This window comes from Lepus europaeus, chromosome 4 (assembly GCF_033115175.1).
Source record: "Lepus europaeus isolate LE1 chromosome 4, mLepTim1.pri, whole genome shotgun sequence".
NCBI lineage: Eukaryota > Metazoa > Chordata > Mammalia > Lagomorpha > Leporidae > Lepus > Lepus europaeus.
The window spans coordinates 94,867,281-94,886,155 of record NC_084830.1 but is presented as its reverse complement, the minus strand read 5'-3'; positions in this window follow the sequence as shown (position 1 = coordinate 94,886,155).

The following is an 18,875-nucleotide window of genomic DNA, read 5'->3' as shown; positions in this document are numbered from 1 at the left end:
AACCCAAATACCTGCAATGGTGAGGGCTGGATCAAGCACAATAAGGAACCAGGAACAATCTAACTCAGGAGTGTCAGGAATGCAATTGCTTGATCCAGTCTTCTAGCCTCCCAAGGTCTGAATTGGCAGGAAGCTGGTGTCAGGATCAGGTATTCTAATGTGTGATTCAGGCATTTAACCATTGGATTAAATGCCTGCTGCTGAGAAGGTTTTGATAATAAGCCCATTAACATCTTAGAGGAAAGCCTGTCAACATTTTACTGGAAATCCTAATATTGCTGTTGTGAAACTGGTAGGTCCTTTCATCCTTCTGTTCATTAAGAGTATCTCCAAAGTGAGTAAATTTAGCTTACAAAATTTCAAATCATCCAGCTGTCCTTCCTTCCTATCTAGAAGCACAGACTGTGACTCCAGTAGCAAGCCTCAAAAACTATAAACTAATGAAACTGATTAGAAGAAATCACCTTATTTTTTAATTTATATTTTCCAAATGGAGTTCAGTGAAGCACATGTACCACTATATCAATTAATGAGCACTAATACTTGCCTTATACTCCTTATTGCATAGAATGCTCATAAATGTCTTTATGCTTGATTTATTTATCTATCTAGTTACAAGGCAGAGTGACAGCAAAAGGGAAACATACAGAGAGAGACAGAGAGGGATTTTCTACTTGCTAGTTCACTCCTAAAATGCCCATAATAGGCATGGCTGTGCCAGGCAGAAACCAGGAGCCAGAAACTCCATTCAGCTTCCCCACATGGGCAGCAAAAACCCAAACACTTGGACCATCTTCCTCTGCCTTCCTAGGTACATGGGTAGGAAGCTGGATTGGAAGTATGGAATAGCAAAGACTCAAATTAGCACATTGGGGCCGGCGCCGTGGCTCACTTGGTTAATCCTCCACCTGCGGTGCCGGCATCCTATATGGGTGCCGGGTTCTAGTCCTGGTTGCTCCTCTTCCACTCCAGCTCTCTGGTGTGGCCTGGGAAGGCAGTGGAGGATGGCCCAAGTGCTTGGGCCCCTGCACCCACATGGGAGACCAGGAGGAAGCACCTGGCTCCTGGCTTCAGATCGGCATAGCTTTGGCCATAGTGGCCATTTTGGGGGTGAACCAACAGAAAGAAGAACTTTCTCTCTGTCTCTCTCTCTCTCTGCCTAATTCTGTCAAATAAATAAATAAATACAAATTTCTTTCTAAAAAAAAAAGATTAGCACATTGATATGGTATGTGGGATTCCTACACTGCAGCTTAATCTGCTGTCCCACAAGGACTGCCCTTGGTTTTATATATTTCTCAATAATTATGTTAGATAGACTGATAAAGCATGATTAAAGTGTCTTTTTTTTTCCAGAAGACCAATCTATACATCCAAGTACATATAGTTAATAAGTGGTGAAATTATCTTCAAGTCTTTTATGATTTCAAATGTCCTACTGTGTCTCAGAAAGATTTCTTCAGAATGAGTGCATGAGGAATTATTTTTCCCTGTTGGTGTGATAAGACAGAAGCCTGGCTTGGGAATTAGGAGAACAGGATGTTTATGCACCACATCAGCAACTTACTAGCTGCACAACCTTGTGGCCCCTTTCATTGCGTGTAAAAGAAATACAAAATAAGTGCTCCAAACTACATCATTTTAAGTACTTTCAGCTATAAATCTCAAAGATTTCATTAAAATCATCTAAGATATTTCAGAGAAAATCACATCTACAATAATATGTTTTATTGTTCAAAATATCCCAAAATGTATTCTGCAAAGGGTTTCTAATGTATGTTAATGTATTAAAGAAGTTTTGAAGACACCTTGTTTTTGAAGAATGCAGGGCTAAACAAAAGTAGACATGTAGCTCTTTATGGAAGGACTTCTCAGAAAAGTCAATAGGTGCATAGTGAAAGACGAAAAACATCAGGACCGGTCAGGGCTGGTCATGGCCAGAATGGTAACCCATTGGGTTGGACTGCTGCTTATATATCCAGAATCCTGTATCAATCCTGTATCAGAGTGATGGTTTGAGTCCCAGCTGCTCTGCCTTGAATACAGTTCCCTGCTAATGAACCTAAGAAGGCTGCAGAAGGTGGCCCAAGTACTTGGGCCCCTGCCACCCACATGGGAGATGATGATGGAGTTCCAGGCACCAGGCCTTGACTTGGCCTAGCTCTGGTTGTTGCAGCCATTTGGAGACCGAACTGTTGGTTAGAAGATCTCTATCTCCCTCTCTCTCTCTTTCCCTTTTTCTTCTCTTCCCCTCTCTGTCACTCTGCCTTTCCAATAAACAAATAAACCTTAAAAAGGAGGGGAAAGAGCATGAAGAGGGCATGTATGCATATATATTCTATGAACATATTCATGGTAGAGATGCTTCTGGGAAATCCTGTGGTAGCCGCAACAAGAAGAGGTGGTTCTCCATCAGTTAGCCTTGAATCTGCCTGTACGCTGTCTCTTGTAAAATTTATTTTAGGTGGCTATAGCCTGTACACTCGGACTACTTAGTGAAATAAAATTTAAAGAAGGTTATTATATGTAATTACAAACTGAACCTTTAAAAAATCTTAATTAATAGTCACCTCAGCTGCCAAGATTATGTAGCAACATTCAAGAGATATTTTATTTCTTTTGTACTTTTAGGAGTGTTGGATGGAATTTCCTGGAATTTTACATTAAGAATTCTCCAACTGGGGCTGGCATTGTGATGTAGTGAGCTAAGCTTCTGTCTGCAGCTGGCATTCAATTTCAGTATGCCAGTTCACGTCCTAGTTCCTACACTTGCTATCCAGACCCCTATTTATGTGCTTGGGAAAGTAGCAAATGATGACTCTAGTACTGAAACCTCTGTCACTCATGTTGGAGACCTGCATGGAGTTTCTTACTCCTGGCTTCAGCCTTTCTTAGCCCTAGCCATCTCTCTCTCTCTCTCTCTCTCTCTCTCTCTCTCTCTCTCTCTGTGATTCTCCCCTTCAAATGAATAAATAAATCTTTAAAAAAAGTGCCATGACTCAGTTTACCTTCATTGGATTGTTGATGTTGGCATTAGGACATCAAGCTATCTAGGGACATTTCCCAAAGTTCAGGTTTCAGTGAATTGCCACAATATATATGGTAGCATTTGTGTTCCAGATCACTGTCATTGTGCTGGATTACAGATCACTGTCATTGCACTGACTTGTAGAGTTGTCACAGTTTCTGCAATGTCTGATGTTCTTTCTTATTACTGGTTTCAAGATGAGAGTACTATGCAGATGATCTGAATGTTTTTGACATTCACAAGCCTTGCAAAACAGCTCTCCAGTAACCACAGCTGACAGGTTCTCTATACACATAAATCATAGAGATTCCATGGGAGGGACTATTACTTTCAATTTGTGGAAAGATTTGTCCTGTTTTAGAATAGTTTCACTGTTCATCTGCAGTACTTTCAATCACATATTAATGTGTATAAAATGTTTCATTTATTGATGTAGAATATAAACAGCTTCTTCTTAGTGACAAATTAATAAGCTTGAGAATTTCGTATAATGACTATGTTGTTGTATCTGAGTGAGTGCATACAGAGGAGTACCACACATTGATAAAATCGTGATGGTCCTTTATTGCTGGCAGTAGAGAGTGGGCTCATTCCCTAAAGAACTCTTGATTTTGAAGTTCAAAGTAACAGGGTTTATAAAGGCAAAAACCACAAGGAGGGGAGGGGGAATACATGGTTGCTAGGATCGGGGAAATACATGGTTACTGGGTTCAAGCTGATCTAAGACCTATGAACAATTACAATCTTGACAGTAGACAAAATATAATCTCAATATTAATCCAGATGCAGTATATTTGTTTTGAGCCTCAGCAATCGTGCTAGGAAGTTTCTATGTTCTAACAAGTGAGAAGAAGTATACTGTTATTGTATGAGTTCTGTGATTGTCTGAGTTTTAGATCATAAATTCAGACCAGAATCTCACAGATCTCACAGTGGGGGATGGTTTCTCTAGGTAGAATCTTGGGTCCTCTAAAATGGAGTCCCTACTATCAAGGTGTTACTTCAATGTCAGCATTTTTTCACTTTCATATTTCACTTATGTTTTTCCCTCATGTTTGTGGTAAGGTGTGCAGATTAGAGATTCTTATGTTTTTTAAACTTTTATTTAATAAATTTAAATTTCCAAAGTACAACTACTTTTGAATTATAGCGGCTTTTTCCTCCCATAACCTCCCACCCACCCACAACCATCCCAAATCTCACTCTCTCTCCCATCCCATTCACATCAAAATTCATTTTCAATTATCTTTATATACAGAAGATCAATTTAGTATATATTAGGTAAAGATTTCAACAGTTTGCATCCACACAGAAACACAAAGAATAAAGTACTGTTTGAAGATTAGTTTTACTGTTAATTCTCATAGTACAACTCATTAAGGACAGAGGTCCTACATGGAGAGCAAGTGCACAGTGACTCCTGTTGTTGATTTAACAATTGAAACTCTTATTTATGATGTCAATTATCACCTGAGGCTCTTGTCATGAGCTGCCAAGGCTATGGAAGCCTCTTGAGTTGGCCAACTTCGATCTTATTTAGACAAGGTCATAGCCAAAGTGGAAGTTCTCTTCTCCCTTCAGAAAAAGGTATCTCCTTCTTTGAGGGCCCGTTCTTTCCACTGGGATCTCACTCACAGAAATCTTTCGTTTAGGTCATTTTTTTTTGGCTATAGTTTCTTGGCTTTTCATGCCTGAAATACTCTCATGTGCTTTTTAGCAGGATCCGAATGGCTTAAGGGCTGATTCTGAGGCCAGAGTGCTGTTTAGGACATCTGCCCTTCTATGAGTCTGCTGTATATCCCGCTTCCCATGTTGGATCATTCTCTCCTTTTTAATTCTATCAGTTAGTATTAGCAGACACTAGTCTTGTTTATGTGATCCCTTTGACTCTTAATCCTATCATTATGATCAATTATGAACTGAAACTGATCACTTTGACTAGTGACATGGCATTGGTACATGCCACCTTGATGGTATTGAATTGGAATCCCCTGGCACGTTTCTAACTCTCCCATTAGGGGTAAGTCCAAATATCATATGTTCTCCCTGATTGGTGACATCTAACTGAGCACCTAAAAGGAAACCTGTTGAAGTGAAAAGGACACTAAGAGAAACAGTGACTTGATCAGCCCTTGTCCTGACTGTCAAGGGACAACTTACTGCTTTATTCCTTTTAGTATTTTTCTGTTCTACTTAATACCATTGGTTGAACTCGTCAATTAACACACAATTATTCTTAGGTGTTTAAATTTTACTGAAAAGTTATCCCTGTTAAATATAAGAGTGGGAATACGAGAAGGAGGAGATGTACAGTTCAGCACATGCTCAATCGGACTTACCCCTAATGGGAGATTCTTATTTTTTTTCAACCAACAGCTTTAAATAAAACTATTTTTTCCAAGATTTATTTATTTTTATTGTTTTTGTTTAAAAATGAGATAGAGAGAGACTTGGATGGAAGACTTGGGCTATTTTTGACAGCTGTGCATTCAAGATGCACATCACAATTTATTGTTGAACAGTGAATCATCTAGTGGTACCTGGCATTCACTGGCAAATTTAATTACATTTGTGTCTTTTTTTTCCCAAAAAGTAAAAGCTTCTTTGAAGACTCACTGTGTGAATATTTATGTGAAAAACAGAAAGGAATGAGAAGATAATTTGTTTTTGTTTTTGTTTTTTAAGGTGGTGTTTATATAAAATTATTTTATTTAGGTACCTTTGATTAGGGCAGGCAGAGTTGGGTGACAAATCACTTATTCTCTATACTTTTTCCATTTTTATTTCCAAGATACATATATTACCTGATTTCTCTCAGATGATGGGGCTGAATAAGACAGATAGTTTTCTATTTTTATGAAACTTATATCCAAGTGTCTGTATTTGGGAACACAGAAGCAATAAGAAATAAGCAAATGGATAAATAGAATACAAGGGATTTAAAAATGTTTGTGTGAAAGTGTAATTAAAAGTTAAATTTATTTTGGTGCATAGCATTTTCTTGAAATCCATGTATACAAGGAATCTATAAGAAGTTCATGGAAGAGATGGCACTGTAGTAAGCCGCAGGCTGCAGAGCCAGCATCCCCATGGGCACCTGTTCGAGTCCCCACTGCACCACTTCCAATCCAGCTCCCTGTCAATGCAACTGGGAAAGCAGTGGAAGGTGGTGCAAGTGCTTGGGCCCTTTTTCACCCACATAGGAGACCAAGAAGAAGCTCCTGGCTCCTGACTCCTGGCTCTGCATCCACTTGTGGAGTAAACCAGCAGATGGAAGGATCCTTTCCATCTGTGTGTGTCTTTTCCTCTCTCTCTCTCTCTCTCTCTCTCTCTCTCTCTGCACCTGCCCCCTTTTGCCTTTCAAATAAATAAATACATCTTTTTTTATTTTTTATTTTGACAGGCAGACTGGACGGTGAGAGAGAGAGACCGAGAGAAAGGTCTTCCTTCCGTTGGTTCACCCCTAAAATGGCTGCTACGGCCGGCGCACCGCGCTGATCCGAAGCCAGGAGCCAGATGCTTCTCCTGGTCTCCCATGCGGGTGCAGGGCCCAAAGACCTGGGCCATCTTCCACTGCCCTCCTGGGCCACAGTAGAGAGCTGGCCTGTTAGAGGAGCAACCGGTACAGAATCCGGCGCCCCAACCGGGACTAGAACCCAGGGTGCTGGCACCACAGGCTGAGTATTAGCCTATTGAGCCACGGCGTTGGCCAAATAAATACATCTTTTTAAAAAGAGGTTCATGAAATGGTATTGTGGAAAAAAGTATAAATGGATTTCAAACTATGTTTGCACCAAAATAAATTTATCTGTTAAATACATCATTCTCCTCACTTTTAAAAGCATCTTGTATTTGTTGCTCATATATGTTATACAGAGAATTTGTAAGTGTCATGCAAAAAGAAAAGTGACTTCTTTTTGTCCAGGGATGGCCTCTCTGAGGAAGTCCATATGAAACTGAGATGAAATTGACAGAACAAAGCCAACCAAATGTGGATGGGGGCAAGCTCAGCAAGCAGATGGAGCTGCTATGATGGGAGAAAACCTGGGAAGAGGACTCTGCAAGGCACCTGATCACTAGGGGGACTCTGGGAATCTTAGTCTAGGAGACACGTTTTATTTCCATGCTACATACAACAGGAAGTCCCAGACATTTTCAGCAAGATTAGATAACAGACTTTCACTTGTTCTGAAGAAACTATTCTGGCATCTATGTGCAAAAAGCAACTGAAGAGACAGGAAGGCTGCTCAGAGACTGGAGGTGGGCTCCTCCCTGTGACCACAGGAAAGGTGCCAAGGGTGGCAGCAGGAAGTGCTGCTGAGGAAAAATGGATGTGTTTTGTGCCAGGAGTCTAAGATTTAATGATGAGGCATTCGAAGGCACAGTCATTCCAACCCACCCAATTCTAAGAGAGTGTAGAGAGACAGGGTACATGTGGGTGGGGAGCTCACAGAAGTGTTCTAGCAGATGATGGAAGGATGATTCTCCAATCCTTTCAGCAAACCTACCATAATTGACTAAAACACACTGAACTCCTTATTCTATACTCATAAATAATTTAGATGATCTTCTTCAAAAATAAAATTTCAAAATTAGTCCAGTAAAATGTTGAAGACAGTACATACCCTATGCTTTTCTTTACCTTTACACTTTGAATGCAGAATCCTACTTTGAAAGCCGGGAAAGATCCTAAGTAATGTTTAATCAAAACCTTCCTTTTGGGAAATGAGAGTATTCATTTCCCAAGATATGCAACTCCTGCACTCAGCCAATAGCATGCAAGTAGAACTAGAACCAGGCCTCTCTGATGACCTCTAACTAGGGAGGCCTCATCTTTTTATAGCAAATTAATATTTTTATAGCTATATTTCACAATGTTTCAAAAGGAAAATTAAGGATGAATACAGAGCCAAAGAACTGCTACAGAACATGCCCAAAGCTAGATCTACTTGCCCATTGTGCAGCCGGTCAATTACTGACAAAGGGATGATGGAAGAAAGAAAGCTTATTTGCAGTGTGCAGAGCAGGGAGTCTGGCTGCTGTCACTCAATTCCCAGACTCCTCACTGGATTAAAGGCAATGATTCTTGTAGATTAAAGTAGGAATTGAGCAAGGCAGCTTATGTGTGGCCTTTGGGTTTGTCCACTGTACTCACGGCCTTCTTTTGATTGGTCAGTAATGCCAGCAAATTTCCTTTGTAGTGGCAAAGGTGGACTCCTGTCTAATGTCTGGAGGACTGAGTAGTTCTACACTTCATCAGAGCCTGGGAGGCTGTGATTGAGATACTAAGTCCAGGGGCAATCTGAACCTTTGTAATTCAGGGTCTTGCATCTGGATTTACCTTTAATCCTTGTATCATTTCCTTACTTAATGAATTAATCTTTACAGGGAACATGCAAGTTGAGGGAGAGATTCTGGAGACAGATAAAAACCTGCATCAAAGGCATTGGAGTAGGGGCTTTGGCTTCAGAATGACAAAACCCATGAGGATCTGGTCTGGGCAAGGGTTGCTGAAGGCAAAGATGCAGGTCCTATTACATGCCTTTTTCTCCACGGAAAATGAAGAAACACAGCTTTCGGCTGAGTATTACTGCTTCTCCTGTCACTGTTGTCTCTGCCAACACCACCACCCTCTCACCATCAGCCTCTCATTTGGCAACTCTCATGTCTGGTTCACACCAAGCTGAGGACCCACAGCCACTTGGTTCCCCACATTCTGACTGAGGTCAGAGCCTCTCTTGGAGGTGGTCAGATGTGCTGGTCTGCCCACCTACTATAGCCTGTGTGTAAGTGTGCTTCTCCCATGTCTGTCTTCTCTGTTCAATGGCAAGTTTTTTGAAGATAGGAGATACCCTTGGCATCTTAGAGAACACAGCAGAGTCTTGGAGATGTGGTTTGGGAGAGCAGGAGCAGGGCATGAAGCCTATCCCTGTGGATTTTTTTTTATGGTTTTGTTTATTACTATTATTTATAAAAAGGGTTCTTTACAATTTCAACCTTGGCCGAGGTGCTTCCTTCTGACTAATGGTCATGTCACAGACAGGTAATAGAAAGGAGAACTTTCATGGCAAGGGCTACTCAAGGGTGTGGTCAGAAGGCAGGAAAATGAAAGCCAGCTATGTGGAAGGCAGCAGCAAGAACGTATTTTTAGAGCCCACATTTGCTTCCCTGGGAATCTGCCCACAGGCTGTGTGGCCATGGGCAGGTGAATGCATTGAGTCTGTATTTTTGTCTTCCTAATAGGAAATTGCAAGACACTACATGACAAAGATGCTGGGGGGGATCATTTGTGTTGATGCCTGTAGGATGCTTCTCACAGTGCCTCTGCCAGAGCAGCTCAGTCACCATCCACTTCTGTGTTGTGCTGCTTGCTCTCTTTTCTTCAAACTCTCCCTCTTTTTTGTTTTTTCAAGGTAAAAGAGAGGCTGGGCTAAGATGGGAATTTAAAGCAACTAGTTTCCTAGTTTAAAATTAATTATAGGGGAGTAAGGAAAGAGGGGAGGGGAGGAGAAAGCCCAGTTGAAACAAAATGAGATAGTCAGGAGCTAACAAATGACCAAACAGGAAGAAAGGAAAGTGATGCAAACAAACAAGGGTGCAGATCAAAGCAGAGACCCAATGGATGGGAATGTGATTGTATTGGAAATCATTCTCTTTTGGATATTGCTTCTCTAAATGTTCTGAGTGGTCTTCATTCATGGCCATAGGCACGGATGTGGCTTGAATGCCTGCTACAAGATGGTTTTGTTTTGATATTTTACCCATACAACTTAAAGTCTACCTTTTATCATAAAGCTTTGTGTTTCACTTAGTGGTCTACTGGATGCATTGGGGCACACCACACACACACACACACTTAAATTCAAATGAAAAAGTAATAAAGAATAGCAATTTTATTGAGTGTTTACCTGATTTAGGCGTTGACTTGAATTCCCTTTAATTATCCAATGCTAAGCTCTGCAACTCCTCATGCAGGAGATTTTATATTTACCATCATTTCAGAAAGCAGGAAATTGATGTTTGCAAGGTTACCATTGCCAATATCCTCCAATTATTATGTGACAACAGGGTTCAATCCCGGTTCTATCTGACCTCAATGATCAGTGTCCCTAAGTGCTATGCTAATAGGAAAACACAGAAGATACTTATGAATCAATGCTATAATCTCCCACACTTAGGTAAATTTCCAAGCCTGTGACAATCGAAGCAGCATTATCGGAGTTCTCTTGACAACTGAAAATTACTCTTCTGAGGTCTATAAAAAATTACTGTTAATATTTCAGAGAAAAATGAGTGAGTTCTGTAGCTTAAAATGCATGGGAGGATATGGCTTGTGAGTGAATATTAGGGCAAGCATTTCAGGCAGTGCACAGCCTTGCTGTATGGCATGGTGTGGAAGCAGTTGGTGTGCCCTGGGCCCGCCTGGAGGCACTGTGTGTATCTGCTACCTTCCTTGCACACTACACATGATGCTTTCCCTGCACCCTGTGACCGGCACAGGAATACAGGCCCCAGCTTGCCATGAAGGCCTCTGCCCTATGCACTTCAGCCTTTGCATGTGTACTGTTGCAGAGCTCTCCAACAGAGCCTGCACAGTTCTGAGGCATGCCTGACTCATCTCCTACCCTTACAGAGAATGCATTGTAATCAAGATTCTGTGTTTTCTCTTGAACAAGATCATTTTCCAATTGTCTCTGTGTGAATTTTGCTGCTTCTGCCTGTCCCATCTTCCCTTTGTCTACACAAGTGTCTCCTGGGTTTCTCTCCATCTCTGGTTCTTCACATTGACTGGCTGGGAACACAGCACTTAGCTTATCAAACATTCCCCAACCCTGGGCTGGTGAAGGTCCTGTCTCTGCAGATTGGAGGATGCCTCTGTGGCTAGTACCATGCTTGCTGGATTTCTCAATAGCTGCACATGAGGCTGCTCAGTTCATTGGCTGAATGTTCAATAAAAGAACCAGTGCAGCACTGATTCTGACACTTCTCTACTGTGCAGGTGGCACATGTATGGGCTACTTATACCTCTGCGTATGTGCATGGGTAGAGAGACAGGTAGATGTGTGTGGCTTTACATGGCTTCAGATTATTTCCATGGGGAAAATTCTATCCTGCTAAAAGAGCATGCTGTGGAGAAACAATCACTGTACACATATAGAAGGCACAAAATTAACTGAGAAATATTTGACAGACACACTCCGTATTGCCAGAGAAAAAGGAGGCCATGAGCTCTTTGAAATGCAAGGATAGAGCATGAGAAGTAGAAAAAGACACATGACAAGAAATTTTCTGTCCTTTCCCCAATTGTTTGTACAAATGTATTTTGAATCTACAGTGTCTAACTAATCTTAAAATTTCACATTACCACTTTGCCTTGCTGTTGAACACATAGTGTTGTATCAGATCATAAATTGCATTCATTATTTTTAACTATGTTAAGATGAACATGACATAAAATTTGGCATCCTAACCCATGTTTCATTGTCCAGTTCAGGAGTGTTAAGTATACTCATGCTGTTGTGCTATAGATCTCCAGAGCTATCTCATCTTCCAAATCTGAAGTACAGAAGCCAGTAAACAACTCTGCACGTCTGCAACCTCCCTCTCCACAGACCCTAGCAACCACCCTTGTGCTTTCTAGCTCTTTGAATGTAGACACAGCTTTGTATTTAATGTATGACATTGTAGAGACATGGAAAGTCTGGACCAGCAACATTCTTCTACACATACTCTTGCAGTAGGCAGTCATAGAGGCTCCTGGTTTTTGGACACCAGCTTACCAAACCCTTTACTCCTCTGATGGACGCATCTGCTTGCATGCTCACAAAATGCCTTGGACCAGCTCCCACCTCAGTGATTCTTCCATATCCCCACCCTGTCCAGGGATCCTGCCTTTCTCCTCCAGCAGAGGAGGTCCAGGTCCACAGCTCTGCTGTCTCTGTGGCTGCCTAGCAGTTGATTCAGAAAGCCCACTTGTGCTCCTGATTATGCTTAGGTGTTATATATTATTCTTGGGTGGTGTTGACGTTTATTTAACTTCAGGTCGTTCTTGGTAATATGGCTCTGTTTTTGCACTGATGAATTAAAAATTCAATAAAAAAGTGTTCTTAGGGAAATATGTCCCTAAGCCTTTCAGTACATAAAATCTGAACTTTTAGGGATGATTGTACTCCCATAAGTTTCTTTAAAAAAATATTTATTTACTTATTTGAAAGGCAGAGTTACAGAGGCAGAAGAATAGTCAGAGAGAGAAAGGGACAGAGGGAGAGAGACAGAATATGAGAGGGAGAGAGAGAGAGGGAGAGAGAGAGAGACAGAAGGAGAGAGTATCTTCCATCCTTGGGTTCAATCTCCAGATTCACTGTTTCACTGCTGGGGCTGGGCCAGACTGGAGCCAGGAGTCTGGAACTCCATCTGGGTCTCCCATGTAGGTGACAGGGACATCCTCCTTTGCTTTCCCAGGTGCTTTCCCAGGGAGCTGAATCGGAAGTAGAGCAGCCAGGACTCCAGCCAGCACCCATATGGGACACCTGCTTTACAGGCAGCAGCTTAACCTGCTATGCCAGTATTGGCCCTATGCTTTCTATCCATGTTTTTCTCAAACTTGTTTGAAAAAATACATACATTTTCTTCCAGAAGAACTGTTTTTCCAATAGAAATGGAATGAATTCCTGCAGATGAGTCTCAGTTCTCTCCTACTGAGTCAAGTGCACACATACGACGGTGAAGAGCACTGCATTAGTCTTTCTAGTTAAATAATGGATGCTGTTAAGTGTCTAACATCCATATGAGCCAGGTGCCTGATAAGCACTCAATTGAGTCTCCTAGCAGTCTGGAGTATTAATCAGGGGGCAGCAAAGACATGTCAGTTTAGAACAGAAGTATCACAGGACAAAAGCAAACAGCAGCACTTGAAGCAACCTTAGCAATAACTGTTTCAAGGCAAAGGAAGCAAAGGAGGGAGAGGAACAAATAAACTGGCACTAGCGGCTCCTGTGGATGAATCATAATTAGAGGAGCCCGGCGACTTAAATGCAAGCACAGAGCCTGAGCCTCACAAGTCTTTGGGCCCAGAAATTCTGATGTTACTTTTGCTAGACTGTGCAAGTTCTTGTTTCTTTATCTTGGAGGCAGGCCAGCTGGAATGATAAAGAGCTGCGACTCTGTGACATTTGGGCTTACTGTATTGCAGGCTATGTTTAAGGGCATTATTGATTCGAGCAGGGCATGGAGATGGATCCATGCCATTTGCTTTAGTCTGTCCTGTGTTGTGGTGACTTTTTACTTGTCAGCCAACTATGTTAAATACAACCTGAGCAAAGGGAATGTGGTTGCTTTATCACCAGTGCCTGATACAGCCACTTATTGGAGAGAATAGTTTCATCATGTTGAGGTCGCGTGTAATAGTTGGAATAATATAATTAGTCAATATCTTGTATGCTTTTATATATTAGCTGCATGAACATATTTTGGTTTCAGTTAAGAAGTGAAATACTTTATAAACAAAACCACCAACGCTTGCCCTCTTCATGCTTTCAGAGTAAGCAGACTTTCTAAAAATGTTTGTACTGCAATAAAAGGGTTAAATGTTTAGAATACCTTCACCTTAATTTTATCTTTATTTTCTAAAAATCTATAGGGAAATAAGAGCATTAAAATGCCATCTTTAGAATGTCTTCACGTTAATTTTATCGTTGCTATTTGAGATGTTGATATGCTTAATATTTCACCTTTGATCCTTGTTAAATAAACTAAATAATAAATAATATAATCCGTGGAGAAAATGATAGCTTTAAAATGAATGAGTTGAAAAAAGAGTGAGTGTGGTTCTCAGAATGTCTTGGTCCACTCAATGACTCATTTTCCTTGAAGTCCAAGACATTATCTTTCCAGCTCAAAATAAAATGATTTCCAAGAGCAAAATGCATCTCAGTTCTGGAGAGCCACCTGACAGGTGTGTCCTGATTTTCAGTTAGAACAAGAATGGGCCCACAGCAATACCTGTGTCCTCAGTGGCATTCAACTGTTCAAGTGGTTGGCATTTATACCCTTCATTTAAAAATTTCAAAATATTTTATGGACGCCAGTGACATTAATTTCTTCAGGATTTTTTTTTTTTTTTTGCACATCTACTACTTGCTAAGCATTGTTCCCAGCTCTAAGAATAGGGTATACAAGGTTATAATAAAATTTGCATTTATAAATATGTACACTATATAGATAGACAGATAGCTGTATAGAGATATGCAGCTAGGTATATTTCTAAATATAGTGCAAAATATTATGTATACATATCATATATTGTATGTGGATTTATAAATGAAAACGTTGTACTTAATCAACGAACTCAGGGTATTTTGTTAGCTTGTATTTACCTTTTATGCCATACTCAGTTTTATTTTTGGTGGAATGATTGAATGAAGGCTGGCTTTGCAGTTGTGGCACAGAAGGTTAATCCTCCACTTATGAAACCAGCATACCCAAAGCGCCATTTGCCCCTGCTTCCTATCCGTCTCCCTTTTAATATGCCTTCAGAATACTTGGGTCCCTGCCAATCACCTAGAGGGCCTTCATGGAGCTCCTAGCACCTAGCTTCAACTGAACCCAGCCCAGTCATTGTACTCATTTGGAGAGTGAACCATGGATGGAAGATTTCTCTCTTGCTCCTCTCTTTCGCCCTCTCTCTCTCTTTCTGCCTTTCAAATAAATAAATAAATCTTAAAAATGAAAAATGATAAAATGAATATTTGTATAGTGACATGCACACCCATTCCTTATAATTACAGCCAGAAGATGTAAGAATAATTCAGCTAGTGTTAAAATGTAAGAGGTGGAAAGTATAGTCAATTAATATAATTATTCAGTTGAGCTGCAAAGTTATTAATTTTGAAGTGCATTAAACAGTATGCATGGTGTGTACTTTTAATTCAGATTAATTCAGATCTTCAAAGTCATTTTTGCCCACTGTATTTTAGCTTGTCTGTAGCCACACAGGCAGACCTTCATAAACCCAGATTCCCTTCATACTTAATGAAAATGGTGATTCAGGAAGAAGAGGGATTTATGCCACAGTGGTTTCACAGACCATAAAACCTCAAGAGTGGCTCCTCAGTTAGGCAATCACTTTGAGGTTTGGCAGCTTATCTTGATGGATAATTATATTTTACAGAAGCTCAACTATAACTGACAGGGAAAAAAAGTTTAACAGGAAATTTCTGATCAGTCTTCCTTCAGACGCTTTTACATCAAGTAAAAAGGTCAGATGATTTGGAATGAAAATAAAATAATTTAAATTTTTCAAAACACAACAATCTTTATGAAATCAAACTTCTAATGTGAAACCATACATATGACATTATTTGTTATGAATTAAATAAAAAATATAGGATTTAATCTTTACTAAATTGAATATGAATTTTATATACTTGAGGAATCATTTTATTTTCTCCTTTGGATCTCTAAATGCTTTCTAAACAATCTCATTAGACTTTAACCATTAAGACATTTATGAGATATATGAACTTACACATCCAAAGGGTAACATATGTAAGAGCACTTAGTGTAATACCTAATGTTCAATAACTACTATTTCAACCCTTTCTATCCCTAACTTATCTGTTGAAGCCAACAGGAATCCTTGTCATAGAGAACAAAGGTCCACAGTAGCACGATGGTATCTGTGGGGCCACAGTGGTTGCCAGGACAACCCTTCCATCTCCTGGTCCTGACACCTAAAAAAGGATCACAGGAGGTTGGTGAAGGAAAGGCCCATTGTTACTTTTCTGCCATTCCCTTGCTCCCTTTCTACAGTATGCAGGGAGCAGTTCCCAACTGAAAACATACAACTTTATGTTTCATTTCAATCAAGGGAAAATTTATGGTGGTGCGATGATGGGAAACAGTGTGTCCCAAGGCCTGGCAGGAGCTAGGTTTTGGGTATGCACAAGCAATTTGTCCTTGAGAGGCCCTAGTTTTCCCTGTCCTCCTCTCCACTTAACATTTTTCTTTCTCTCTCTGCCACTGGTGTCCTTGTGGAGTAATTTAACTTCCAAATAGTAGGTTAAAAATATGATTTGAAATAAAGTGCAAACGTCTGAAAAAGCAACTCATGCTGTGATCATTTCTTGTTTCTATTATTTGTATGCAGTACATTTCTGTTATATTGGAGGGAGAGCAGATACAGATTATTTCCAATAATATCAAATGGACGCCTTGAGATATACATTTCCCTTATTGTCTTAGACCTAACTAAATGCTTACCTTCCATTGTTCAATTACTGTAATGTTTTGTCCTCTCCTTTCAAAATCATCCCTCCTTTCCATGAGAAGTAGATGGAAAGATTGATACATTGTAATTGTAAGAGATAACCTTACTAAGGACAGGGCAACTTTAAGGAATTTTTGCTCAACTGAGTTCATTATTGTAATGGCACCCTTCCCACACAACACCATTAACAGTCTTAGCTGGAGCTGTGTCACAAAAGGTAAAGATCCTTTGTAACCTTAAACTCTTCAACATCTGTCCCTGAAAGCAATCTGCTTTCCCAGTGGATTACATTTCCTAACTCCTGTCATTCCAATTTCCAGAAGGAAAATTGCCTCAAAGGTCCTTTTGACTGAATTGTAATTAATGAGCTTCCCCCTGGTTGCTCAGGATTAGAGCTCTCAGGAAGTGAAACTTAATAATAATGACTTGTAAAAGAAAGTAGCAGAGGCACAGACTGGACAGTTGAAATATAGTGAACATATTACACAAGTAGGAGTGACCAGAATGCTTCTATTCTGTTAAAGTCTAAATTGAACTCACTCTTCACAGGGGCTAAGAATGTTATGAAGTTACTGATGAATTTCATTCACATAGGTCACACTTTTCTTTGTTTTTTCACTTTGAATTTCAAAGAATTATTTGTCAAAATTTGTATATGTTTTTAAAGATTAACTTATTTGAAAGCCAGAGTGTAAGAGAGAGAGAGAGAGAGAGAGAGAGAGAATTAGAGATATCTTCCATATGCCAGTTCATTTCCCAAGTGGCTACAGTAACGGGTTGGGCCAGGCCTAAGCCAGCAGCCTGGACCTGCATCTGGTCTCCCATGTGAGTTACAGGGCCCAATTACTTGGATTATCATCTGCTGCTTTCCCAGACGCATTAGCAGAGAGCTTATTTGGAAGTGGAGCAGCTGTGATGTAAATCTGCAACTCACATGCAATGTTGGAGTGACAGGTGGTAGCTTAACCTGCTCTCCCATAAAGCTGGCCCTAAAATTTGTATTTCTACTTTCTGGATGTGAGTTTTCTTTAACAATATTTGATCTATATTACATAATTTCTGTGAAAAATTTTCAGCCATTAACCACTTGACTTTTAACCTATAAAAATTTTATTTTAACATATCTTCATGAAGGACAAGCCTCATAAATTTCTACTAATTAAAAATTCAATTAACTAATTCTAATAACATACTTATATGAAATGGGCTGAATAGTAAATTGTTAGAATTTCATAAATAAGTGAATTAGAATCATTTATATTTATCAAAATGTACAATTCTTGGAATCAGTTCTGTCATACTGTTTTATATTACAAAGTATTCCAATAAGCTTGTTTTTTAAAAAGATCTCTTTATTTGTAAGGCAGAGTTAAAGAGAGAAAAGAAACAGAGAGAGACAGAGATACAGAGAGAGAAACCTTCTAGCTATCGGCTCACTCTCTAAATGACTGCAAAAGCCAGGGATGGACCAAGGAACTCCAGAAACTCTACCTGAGTTTATCATGTGGGTGGCAGGGTACCAAGTAGCTGGGTAATCATCGGCTGCCCTCCCCAGGACACTGGCAGGAAGCTTGACTGGAAGAAGAATAGCCAAGACTCATATCACCATTCCAGTAAGGGCTTAATCTGCTGCACCAACAACACCAGTCTCTCATGAAGTTTCTAATAAAAAGTTGTGCTGACCAAATATTTAGGTAGAACTATCTGGCAATAGTATTATATATAAAAAGGAAATTAGATTAAAATATATCCAGATCAATAGAAAGTCTGTCATAATTGGAATCTCTTGTGCCAGGCAGTACTTGTATTTCTTACTTTCATTTCTTGAAAAAATTCACTGGTCTTTGCATAATGAAGAGTGTTCTACTGTGGAGATGGAGCTGTGAAAACCCTCTCATATGAAGTGAGGAATCTTGATTTAATCAACTATTTGAGTTGGATGCTTCACATAGGGCAAATCATTGGGATGTGTAGAATTCATCACTAGTCACAATTTCCTACCCGGTGACTTTGATGAGGATAGGTATGTGGCCATGGGTGTATACTCATTGTAGCCCTGATTAAATGATAAATGTCTTGGCTAGAGCTTCCTCTTCACCCAATTCCTAGTCAAGTCTTCATTATTTCTCATCTCCTCCAACTCCAAGAAGAAAAAATGGGGTATGGAAATTTATCCCTCTACCACTGCCTATTGATGTCAGAAGCCCTACCTAAGATGCTGCTGGTCCCAAATTCAGAGGCCCTAATTCCCTAGTACCTGCTGCCAGCTCTTCAATAAGAGAAAGGTCCTATGCTGGCAGAGGCAAGACTACCTCCTCCTACCCTTACCCAGATTTCCCACTTTAAACCGGGTATCACTTCAGAGATGAGCCACTGTTCCTAGCCTGAACAGAAGGAGGCCTTAAGACAGAATATTCTTAGGATCTCTCTATGGGAAATTATTTTATTTGGATCAGAGTATCTGGAGTTTATACCTTTAGAACTATGAATATATCTTCATTATAAGCAATGAAAAGCAAACTGGTAGATTCACCAGAAAAACAAGCTAAGACCCAGACCCTTTAGCATTTTAAATAGAAA